The sequence below is a fragment of the Falco peregrinus genome, chromosome W (assembly GCF_023634155.1).
Source record: "Falco peregrinus isolate bFalPer1 chromosome W, bFalPer1.pri, whole genome shotgun sequence".
Lineage (NCBI taxonomy): Eukaryota > Metazoa > Chordata > Aves > Falconiformes > Falconidae > Falco > Falco peregrinus.
Window position 1 is genome coordinate 26,216,240 of NC_073743.1, and position 12,782 is coordinate 26,229,021.

The 12,782-nt window shown below is 39.6% G+C and overlaps 1 pseudogene; it reads right to left on the reverse strand.

The window, feature by feature from the left end:
* Positions 1–835: 835 nt before the first annotated feature.
* LOC129783068 (cytoskeleton-associated protein 2-like) lies at positions 836–11,656 on the reverse strand (annotated as a pseudogene).
* Between the last annotated feature and the right edge of the window lie 1,126 nt (positions 11,657–12,782).

The following is a 12,782-nucleotide window of genomic DNA, read 5'->3' on the forward strand; positions in this document are numbered from 1 at the left end:
GAAGTCCAAGAAAATGGACAAAACCCCCTGATAACTGTCCACCATGACATAAAGGAAATTCACAGGATCCTGAAAAGTATAAAGAAAGATGCAGAACATAACTGGTGGGATGCACTTTTTGGATAGTCACCTACTACTACTGGTATCCCAAATAAGTTATGTCACCCCATTGTTGTTCTTTCGATATTAGTTCTAGTCGGTTTTGTTTTATCTACGATATTGTATGTTTGGAATTGGAAAATGTTAAAACGATTGACATATTTGACATCTATACTTGGTGCACGTGAGAACGCATTAAGAGGTAATCAGAGCGAGGGAGACTGCTAAGCCTTCATCCCCAACGACCCCCACAACCACCAGCAAGGAGATAGTGTGCAAGTGCAAATGGGAGGAAACTTATGTTAATGACTTCTCGGTAGACTAATTATCCTAACCCAACCTATTCTCGGGCATCTATTCAATATGTATGAATGTATACTTTAAATCACACATGCACAAAGAAGTCAGGGCAGCAGGTGCTTTTTGAATTATCCACCCTGATGCCCGCCAGTGAATTAAACATACCTGCTTTATAATTTATCCTGAGTTACAAAGTTTAATTCTGCACGTCACAACGACCATCTAGTCCAACTGCCTGACCATTTTAGGGCTGACCAAAAGTTAAAACATTAAGGGTACTGTCCAAATGCCTCTTAGATGCTGACAGGCTTGGTGCACCAAGAAAGCCTGTTCTAGTGTTTGAACGCCCTCTCAGCAAAGAAATGCTTCCTAACGCCCAGCCTAAACCTCCCCTGTCACAGCTTTGAACTATTCCCATGTAATGTAATGCTACATTTTACTTTTCTACTTCAGCACTTATTTCTTTGAGTGCATTGCTGTCTGTGGATAAATGCAGTGGCTTCTTATTCCAATTCTCCTAGCTGTTCAAATGAAGACACACATGGATCTTGATCCTTAACAGTATCCAACAGCTTGTGCATCTTCTCCCGAATGTGTTTACAACATCGCAAAGGGGTTACAATTTTCAGGTCTTTAGCACTGGAGTCATGTGCCTTATGGTGCATCTTCACCCTTAGTATATAAAAAAAATAATATATATATATAAAAAAAATAATCACTAAACATAGGCACACCATCATACAAGTTACCTCTGTAGCATCTAGCAGAAACAGTAAGTCGTGATTCCCGTTCAACTCTCCCCCATCCTCATAGCCAAAGGAAACTGAAAACAGGTCCTTTCATACAGTTAAAACTAGATATACATTTCTTCTTGGACAAAATACTTCAATTTGAAGAATGTATTAAAAAGAGGAAGATTTCCCCCCATTCCACCTGGGGAGTGTTCTTCCTGCTATGAGGCATAGCAGACAGCTGCCAAGAGTCCAGCTTCATCAGATGCCAAAGCTAAGCACAACTTTAAATCTGCTATCTTAAAAGACACTTTGTGGCAAAAAAAGAATTTAAATGTTATCTGTTTTGTCCCGAGATTACTAACCAGAATTTTGCCTCAGGAAACAATTAAGATAATCTTTACAGGACAGTTACATCTTGTTTGCTTCTGTGTTGTAGGACATACAACCACATCTACATTTGAAAAGGGGATGGCTGGAGACACCTACTTTGTCTAGCTCAGTGTAGCACTGCTACTGCCACATGGGCTGTGGGAAGGGATCCTAAATCTGGAATCTATGTCTCTGCCTCAAAGAGATTAGATTACTCTGGAGTAAGGCATTCAAAAAGCAAAACAGTTTGAGTAAATAGAGGACTTTTTTTAAAAAGACTTCCTTCTGAAGGAACAGGAAGCAATACTAAAAAGTTAAGTTCTTGAGAGCTTTTAACAAGGTTTTCACAAATGCAGTGCCTCCTTGTTTCAACAGGACACAAACATTAGTGTTGCCCCTGACACTGCAAACTTTCCAGTTACCTGAAGTGATCTTACCTTCCCAAGCATGGTGTGGTAGATTGATTGTACCTCATGAAATAAGATGTGCCATTCTCTTTCTCAGGAGAATTAACTGATGGGGTAAAAGATGTAGCCCAATCTTCATTCTGCTCTTCTGTTCCACATTTTCCTTTCTTTTTTGTACTTTCTTTAGTCATCTGCTTTTTATTCTTTTTTGGCAAAATGTCTCCTCTTGGTTTCAAGTCTGAATCCATTTCTTTGTTTTTGATCACTTCACTGCTAGCCTCTGCCTTAGTGTCATCACTCTCTGCTTTTTGGTCATCAGAGCAGAGATCCTTAGAGGCCTCCTGAACCTGCTCCGATGCTCCTGATGATATGGAGAAATAGTGTGAAATGGCGACAATGGACACCGACTGTGATTGTATATGTCTACTCAGGAATGTGGGTATGGTGACTAGTCATGGGTGCGGTGTCTGGTCACATAGGCACACAGCTCTGAGGAGACAACTACAGTTTTGAGGAGATGCCTGCCCCTCTTCCTCTAACAAAGGGGAGACGCCTGCCCTTCTTCCTCTAACAAAGGGGCTATTTAAAAGAGAATGAGAAAAGGATGAGAGACATTCAAATGCTATCTAGAGGGAGGGAGTGCTAAGTCTCCTTGCTGGAGAAGATTGGATGGTCACAAGGACATGAATCACCCACAAACCTGCAAGACCACCACATTCCAGGCAAAGGACTGATAAGCTAATTAACATACGAAGCGGGGTTTAGGTAACGAATATGTATAGGCGTTAATTGAATATTCATTTGTTTTATTGTATAAATGTGAGATGGATCGTCACTTCGGGGATGCACGCTTGTGGAGGAGCGATCCCCCGTGCATCTGCGTGCAATAAACATACCTACTTTATAACTTTTGAGTTATAGAGTCTAATTCCGCACGTCACTGAACCTAAACTTCCACTGACTTCCACTACCTCACGTAAACCAGATTCTACCACAGCTCCCCCTAAAATTGAAATATTAAAAAAAGTACAGCTGTGATTAGTTACAGCAAAATATAAATTAATGTTTGAGAGATCTGAAATCTTAAAACTTTACATGAGAAAGTTAAGCATGTACTGAGTCTGAGCCACAGCAATTTAAGTTACTAATAATTTTAGTGGCCTTCAAGAACCTGAAACCTGAGAACTCAGGGTAAGTACATCCCAAGAAGTCATTCTCTTCATTCCCATGCACAGCAGCTCTGAGCAAGTATTTCATTCAGTTGGGATTAAATACTTGGCAGATTATGTTATATTGAACACGAGTGTATATGGCTACTTTGCTTCCAAAATTGGAAGATTTACCACCTTTAATTGACACTATGCCATAACACAACCATGCATCTTCTGGTAAAGGAGTTTATGTGTCAAAGAGGCAACTGATTTTTAGCTAGCAAGAATGCTTATTTACTCTTTGACTGTCAGGCTAAAATAGCTGGACAACATTGCTTTGATAGAGCTGAAGTAGAAAGTCCGAACACGCAAGCATCTCCAGTACTCATTTTAACATGCCCACAGTTGAAATAGATTGAAGACAACCTTGTAAACCAAAGACAACCGAGTAAAAAATGATCACAGAGAAGTTTCCATGAAACAGAATTTTACAGGCATAAATGGTTTAAACAGTCAGCTTGCATTGCCTGTCAAATCAGATATTTAGCTAGAATAGAGTATGCTTGGACTTACCATCCTCAGGCTCAAAGAGGCTTCCAGTAATTTTTATAATATTTATTAGTGTGTGTCGTAGTTCATCTTTAGGCTGGAAAAAAGGTTGCATTGTTTTAGAAAAACAATTCCAAAATTAATCATCATTTCAGCTTATTTGGTATAACATTTACAGGGAAAGTGGTACAGAACACATGATGCTTATTTAATGCTGTTCAGACACAAGTCAGGACACAAGTGAATCCTGTATTTGATGCGCTAAGGCTGTATTTATTTGATGTCCTGAAACCTTGCTGATATCAAAGTACAGGAATTAATTTTACATTTATTGATGAACTTAAGTTCTGTTTTGGGTTTCTAGTGACACTAGAATTCTCAGTCCTTAATTTCCTCTAGGCAGAGCATCATATGCTATTTTGATGATCCTAAATCTTTCTTCTTGAAAGTAGTTTCTACAGTGGTTACAGAGCAAACCAAATCCAACTTTTTAATGTTCACGTAGGTTACATGGCTCTCCTACTATAAAAGTATTTATTAAAATCAGATATACCATACTTTCATGCCTTTATATTTATTAATCTTAAACTTCAAGACAAGCTGCTTACCACTGCCCCTGCCAAAATGGCCTCCTCATAGACAGCAATGACCTTTTCAAGAGGGCCCATCTGTTCAAGACGTATACAGCAGATCCAATATTTCACAAGCTTTTTAGCCCCAGGAGTGCTCTGTGCCATATCTTCCAACATGGCATGTACTTCATCACTTTGACATCCCTAAAGTCAACACAAGTGCAGAGATTTAAATGCAGTGAACAGTGAGGTGCTATATTTTAGCTGGTTTTGAACTAAAAAGCAAGTATTTTTTCTTTCTTTAGTAGAATTGTCATTCACCTATTCTTCCAAATGGAAATTATTTCTACAGTCTTGTAAGTAGAAGGGATAGTAGAATGCATAGACATCTTCAAAACTACTTAAACCAGACTTTGTCAGAACTCTAGGCAAGTTTCCGCAAATGCAAACTTATTTTAGATTAATTATTTCATACTACCCTCATTACATTAGAACTTTTCTACTTTATTATGTTACCATTATTGCCTAATCTTATTGGGTAGTTCAGTAAATTGGCGACTCTTCAGTGAGAACTAATTCCTTCAGGTGTCAGCAAAAAGCTACAATATTGCCTAACTTGGGGAGCAATTAGTGCCCTGCATCTGGTTCACAAGTCCAGCATGCCTATAGGACTTGCATGTTGTAGGGATCTATATCATTAGAACTTGCTAGGCAAGGGACTGAATACTTGTTCAGTTAATTTCAGACATTCTGCAAGAGTCCTGTTGACCTTTTCATTATGGAATACGTTCTCTAAAGATTCACCAGAAGAGAACCCTTGTTCTTTACTTTTAGACTTGGGTCCCAGCTGCATATGTATAGGAGGTCTCTTCAACACTTTTCCTCTAGATGCCCTCCATTCATCCAGACAAGCTCTGCATTTAAAAATATTAGCTGACATGACAGATATTTTTTACATTGACTGACACTAACTAGGGTAAGTCATACAAATACTTTCCAGATTGTCCTTGAGTCCTATCCCTTTAATTCTAAAAAGGATACAGCTGCCATTTAGACCTGCATGGATATTTCAGAACCATGCATATCACTTATGCTGTAGGTATCTATCAGGTCAGAATGCTTTCATAGAAACATAGAATCATTTAGGTTGGAAAAGACCTTTGAGATCATGCAGTCCAACCATTAACCCAGGACTGCCAAGTTCACCACTAAACCACGTCACCAAGCACCGCATCTATGTGGGTTTTTTTAAACACTTCTAGGGTTGGTGATTCTACCACCTCCCTGGGCAGCCTGTTCCAATGCTTGACCACCCTTTCACTTTAATCTCTCCCTTTTCAGCAGCACCAAGAGACTTCAGCTACAGACTTTTTTTTTTCCAAGAAGGGGTAGAAAATGCTTCTGATTTATTCATATGTACCACCTCTTCCCTAATCCCACTTCAAACCAGAAAACTAAAAGCTATCTCTAAAGACACAAAGCATGGAGAGCAGGCCAGAACCACCATATAATGTCATTGACAAGTGCTCTCCTTCAGTCCATAAACACGGTCAATTCTATATACATTCTGTATCAGTTTTGTTTTGTTTGTGGTGGGGTTTTTTTTTGGTTTTTTTTTTTTTTTTTTTTTAGCAGTGGCGTGCATGTGCAATTCACTTCAAGAATTATCTGTCATGCTTAAGGCTGTCACAACACTTAGCCTAATAATCAGAAAATATATATTGCTTGTGGTCCCTATTTATAACTGCACAGGACAAGCCGTAAACCTGAGGAGCTGCTGTAATTAATACTGAGAAATCATGATTCAGACTAAGTCTACAGTTTCAGTCTACTGCCCTTGGGCATCAAGTTAAAACACTCAGATGTCATTTTTCAGCACATCTACAGCAAGAAATAGATCAAAATAGACATTATTGGAAAAAAGGTCTAAATACCTCCCAAGATCAAGCTACAATAGTCAGTAATTCAGTTACCTTCTCTCTTCTCCTGAGATTTTTGGTAGAAGAGATATTCTATTGCCATTAGTTTTCAAATTCTGTCCTGACTTTGTACCAAGAACAACAGAAACTGGTTTTGCTGGAGCTTCTGGTCTTGCATCTTCACAAGAACTTGTGCATTTCTTCACTCTTAGTATCCTGTGGTCAGAATTGTTAGAAGCAGCCTTCAGTGGCTGTGCAACCCTTCCACAAATCATATTTTCTGTTACTTTCTTGGGTGCTACAACAGATGTCAGTTGCCATTCCTTCAGAGTGGACTGGGAGTTAATAGCAGCTTTGTTAGATGGTTTGCTCTGAAATGGGAGGACATAACCTGCTTTTACAGAATTAGGGTTGTTTGTGACTTCGATGGTCTTCAAGACTACGTTACGGCTGCTGATCAGCAAAGATGTTGCTGCTGGTTTGGTGGCAGGAGGAAGAAACTTCTTGTCTGGCAAAGAGCTCTTTTCCCCCTCACTTTTTGGTGTTTTTTGGAAGGAGTTTACCTTGGATTGGATAACTTTGCCATGATACACACCAAGCACTGGTTTCTTTGGTAGGCCGATACCTGAATTTGGGTTTTCTTCAACTGACTGCTTCTCTTTTATGCTTTTCATTTGCAAGACAGGCTTGTTAAGTGACACATGCTGAGATTTTATTTCAGTAACTTCATCCTTAGAAGCATGATCTTCATTATAGTTTGCTCCCGAGATGGAATTTGTCAGTGTGGTTGTGGAAGAGTTTAAAATAACACTTTTTTCACTCAGACCACTTGATTGGTCCCATGACAGTTTATTAGCATTCCCTTTGCTTTCCTGAAGTCAAAAGCATATCCACAAACATATTAGAAGGACATTCATGCTGCATGTTACTTTTTCCACAAAGAAGGTTTCACTTATTTACAGGACTGAAGTGATTAACAGTAAATGGCACTTAAAGGTAACTACAAAACACAAAAGGGGTGTGTGTGTGTGTATACACAGAGTATTTGTCAGCTCTCATTAAACAATCCTTACTTGATTTTTTTGATGTGAATTCTGTAAACTGTACCTTGGAAGTGAGGCAGCCTAACCCGAGGCCTACACTTTGAGAGTTTTCTTTCTATAAGAAGAGTAATTGCTGACTTTTAACTGCCAAAATCAATTTCTAAGAAGAGTCATAAGGTAGAAACTTGCTTTAGGCTATATATAGACAAAAGCAGTATCTCAGTTTGTATACCCCATCACTTAATGGCAACACCATTCCTCTGCTTAGTTTGGATACCCTGCTAATGCAAGGTAGTGAGTAAATCCTTTAATTAGGGCATTAGGACATGGTACCAGAAGGAGAATTTTCTTACTAATGAGCTCTAGAATGCTGTAGTTAAGAATAGACACATGGGTTTTAGGTAGCCTTACTACTCCCTGAAAACTCTCAGCCATATGTTCTCAGCATAACCCTAGCCTAGAGGCTACAAGGAGCGAGCCCTAGTCTTTTCCTCCAAAGAAGATACTCTACAGCAACTAAGGCAGCATTTTCCAAGCAGCAGCTCATGGAATAGTGAAAGATCCAAATGCAGGAAAAAGACATGCAAATGACACATGAAAGTCTGCAGAAATTGACACTTCTCCTTCAAGAAAGATACCCTTGAACAGTAAGAAAATTATACCACATCTCATTTCCTGGTTTGTCATTCAGGCTTAGAAGTTAAGATTTGACCAAGCCAATAACTAGAGCTTGAGTACAAGGGCTGTTATTTCAGGAAGCTATGTAGTTTAACTTTAAAAATCACATGAGATATTAACACAGACCAAAATATCTCCTTTCAGGAAATTTCTAAATAAAGTTTGTTCTCCCTTTTGGAATTTTCCCCCTCTACTACTGTTTTCCAAGTAACAGAGCACAATACAAGAATTCTCTACTCTGACAGAAGACCTTGCTCAGATTATAAATAAATTCCCCAAAGACTGAAAATATATCCAAAAAGTTCTGAGAGTCTCAAGAAAAGTTGTTAAAATTTAATCATTGTTTCAGCAATAACGGTATCCTCTTTAATGCCCTCTCCAGTCAGGTACAAACTTAATATCAATATGGTCCATTACACATAGTAATGCGACAGCTCTCCAAAAAGCATATAATAAGCAGTCACTGAACAGTTTGTTAAAACTGCACCTCTGCACTTGCAAACTTCTCATGCTTTGGAAGTTGTAGAACTTAAATACGCTTTAAGTGAGTGGAATGTTGTAGCCACAGAAACAGAGTGCCATCAGTATGTGATTATCAGTCAAAAACTTACCATTTCCGGCTTTGGAGAACTTTAGAGCTGTATTTTGTCTTGCAGTTTATTGCTAGTTGCGCTCCTAGTTCTGCTACTGCTAAAAAAAAAAAAAAAACCAAACCACAACATCTTAAATCATCCTACAATGTAACAAATGAATTATTTTTAGAATAAGTTCACATGGTCCAGGTGGTAGTCTGCAGGCTAAACTCATGCTGAAGCACTTCATCTCAGTTTGTACTCTTCCTCCAGAAAAAATAAATGGCTAAGCAACCACTGAGCAGGGCTCAGGCTGCAAAACATCCCTTCTTACACCATAATGAGCTGTCTAACAGAGGGAGAAAAGAGAATAGACCTTATATACTGCAGGTACCATTCTCATGTTTAAGGATGAGCACCAGCCTGTCTGGCCTGATGCATCTGCCACAAGGTCAAGTTTCTAAATGCTGCAGTTGAGGGAGAAGGGGGAGCAGCACAACAAGCTGAAGCTCGGCTACTGCAATCATCAGGGGCCAGGCTGTTTGAGGCAAGTCTGAACAAGGATACGTAGCTCCTAGCACACTGACAGGTTCCAAAACCTGCAGTCAGGCACCACAGCTGGCATCAGACTACCCAATGAGTAACAAAACCACCAAGACCAGTATTGTCTCCTAGAAGCTAGGAAAATATATTGACAGCTAAGAAGAAAAATATCCTCAGCTTGAAGTTACAAATCCAAATCCTTCCTCAGGCGCTTTACAATGCATAATATGAAACATGTGGCACTACTGCATGTGACTGAAAATTAACGTTTCAGTTAGCAACTGATAACTTTCCATCAGATGACATTCTGGAAGCCAGCCAAGCTGAAAATGAGGGTACATGAATGAAAATAAAGAAAAAGATAATTAGTGACTTTGAAGTGCTGCAGAACGCATGCATCTTGCTGTCACTTCTGCGCCACCCGATAGAGAACACACGTTAAGGGAACTGATCAGAAGTTATAGAATCACAGAATAATTTTGGTTGTAACAGACCTTTAATACAGAGTTCAACTATAAACCCAACACTAAACCATGTTCCTAAGCATCATATCTACATGTCTTTTAAATACCTCCAGGGATGGTCACTCAACTACTTCCCCATGCAGCCTGTTCCAATGCTTGACCACTCTTTCAGTGAAGAAAATTTTTCTAATACGCAATCTAAACCTCCCCTGGCGGAACTTGAGGCTGTTTCCTATCATCTTATCGCTTGTTACTTAGGAAAAGAGACTGACACCCAGCTTGCTACAGCCCCCTTTCAGGTAGTCAGTGTGGAACAGTAATGGCTTCATAAAAGTAAAAGCTTCACAAAAAGCTATTACAACAGTAACAGCTTCACAATATCTGCAAAATAAAAGTATTAGTCATACCCACATACATGATGTCTCTAAATAATGAGTTAACTGAAGACTATGAAAAGTCCTGGAATATAATTGCCAGAGAAGAAACTGAAAGCAAGGAAAATAAAGTAAAACAAATGCTAAATTAAGAGTATTGCTGTAATGAAAATAGTTGGCATTGATTTTTCTAACACAAGATAGCTTTCTAAAACATGAAAGCACTTGCCTTTTCCTACTACAGAGTAAGTCTTTTGGCAGATTATATTCATCCTTTTAATTTATGTGTATTTTATATTCAAAGGTCATTGTTCAGTTAGATTTGTGCTACCAAGTAGTTCTGTGCTACTGAACATGGGACCATGCCACCTCAAGTATACAGAATAGCAAACAAGACTTCCTATTTAGATTGGAATAAATTTCAGACTGAAATTTACAATTTGCAAAGACATTGCTACACCATGAACTAACGGTAGAGCTAGAACCTTCTGTGCTCCTTTACACCACTGTCTTCTCTAGAGATATTTCTGCTGCTTATTAGAAGGTCTTACAATATATGTCCAGACTTTAGACAACAGCAGGAAGATTTAAATACAATAAAAAGAAGCACCAGCCGATGATAGGTGCCCACCTTCTGTTTACAGAACATCATGCCGACATGCTGGCCACCACACAGGTTGTGTTTTATTAGTTTGTTTGCTTTTAGCACAAAATAGTGAATTACTAACTATGAAAGCACAATGAAGCTAGATCAAGTGGATTGTGAACAAACACATGCAGCATAGCCCGAGTAGAAAGAGGGGGAAAACATTTGTGGAAAGAAGGTCATAGAGGCAAACAGCAGAGTGTCATCTCAAACAAGAGCTCTGTCATGAAGGTATTATGTTCCGTCTCAGTCTCTAGAGGAGCAGATAATATACTTCATTAATTGCATCTATTATGCATATGGTTAACAAAAGCTTTTAGTATTTGTTGACAATAAAAGGGCTTCAGGAAATCTGTGTGGTCACTAGCCTCACTGTGTGGTATCACCTTTTGGATGGTGTTTTCGACCAGAACTGCTATTGTCTTTCCCACCAGCCACCCAACCACAGACAAAGCTTTCTAAAGAATGTAAGCCATAGCAGAAATACTACCCGATTGATGCCTGCTTTTTTCGAATGGGCACACCAGAAAAGGTCTTTTTTTCTTGATAAAAAGTTGAAGAATACCTATAGTCTTTGTTCTGGTGGGTTTAATAAAAAAAAATAATATTACATTTTCAGCTAAAATAATCATGCCAAACTTTGTTTCTTAGAAAAAAGTAAATGACATTAGAAAAGCATCAGGACATCATGAAACATAGACATTGTGGGTTAAAAAAATCTTTAATTTTCACATCTTATGTCGTCTTACACATTCTCTTATTTCTTGAGAAAGACTAGATTCAAGGGGCAGTTGAACGTAAACTCACAGCTGTACAAGATAGCCGTTTTGCTGCGTTAAGCTAGAAGAAACATGATTTTGCAACGGGAAGAAGTCAGGCTCACCCCTCTACCTTCTGAATGCCTGTCCACCATTTCACATACTTGCTGTTGGTTCAGCAAGCACAGTTTTCACTTATAACGGTAGCAAGGTAAGGTTAGCACACATGGAAAATGCCATGCACGCGAACCCAGCTGACCATCTGCTAAATCATTTGCTTCTCTTCTGCTGTCATCTGGGCATTTGCATAAACGCTGAATCAATGGGAGTGTTAATAACAGCACAAAGTGATCATGGAAAGGTCTTAAGCCAGCTGTCACTTCTTAATATAGAAAGTAATTGCAGAACAGGATACTAGTTTGCATGTTTTCGCTGACCGACTGCACACCAGAGGCTTATATCCTTCATAAGGCAGCATTGTTGATCTTTTCAGAGACCTTTCTTTATTCCTGTTGGGAGGCAGTGATCTTGGATTGCTAGAAGCAGCTGGGTAAGATGGTCCTGCCACCCAAAGCAAGTTCAAGCATCCACGCAGCCAGTCTAGACAGTTAAGACTCCAAGTCTTAAACTGTTTAACATGCAGTGGGGATATGGCAGCATAAAGTTAAAGCCTTATCTTTGACTCAGAACAACAATTCCTTTATCATATTCAGGAACTCATGGCATTGCACCATCCTCCATCACAGACAAGCTCATTCAGCTGTGGAAGCCTTCAATGAACTCACATAAAACCTGACTTTGGCCTCCTCCTAAGCAGGCTTGAGTCCCCTTTTTAATTTCTTTGCATGTGCTCTTTATCTTTCATATTTTGTCTTGCCCCTTGTTCTTTATTCACACTTCAGAAATCCCCACAAGGCTCATCAACATGGTCCCTCAACACTGAGGTATTTCTATATTACTGAAGTTCACACTGTACAAATTGCTAAAACATGATTGCTTTTGAGGACCTGAACATTAATCCTGAAAGAATTAAGCACTTGATTGCACACTCTATGTGGTAAAAAGTTGTCAACCCACAAAACGGGGTAATTGTCCTCAGAACCTCCTCCTAGCATGGGAGAGCTGAAAAAGGCAAGTTCTTCCTCAACACTGACACGCCAAAGCCTGAAACAGCCAGCCAGCAGAATGGATCGAGACTTAGGCTTGCTGCAGCGCTGTTTCGTTCAGGATATAGTGCTTTTTTAGCACAGCTGTCCAAATCCCACGCCGAAGGAAGCTCAAGAGGCAGTGTGTGTCACCTGCTCTGCAGAGGCATGCACCAGCTGGCCCACCCGCGAGTGTACTTGCGAAGAGGTGCTGCGTCCTGGAGCCCCCCAAGCACCCTCTGCTCTAGAAACTCAGGTCTTGCCAGCTCCAAACGGCAAAGCCCCATCAAAGCAATTCAGTTCGTTTAGCTTGCACGAACCAAACCGGTCAGAAAGTAACAAACAGAAGAGTCCAGATCTAGATCAAAGCATTTCCTTGTTTCAATAGGATGCTCTTAAGCAACTCGTTATCACGAAGGGCGCCCTTCCCGCCAGAAGCCCTGCCCAGGGGCGGGGGGA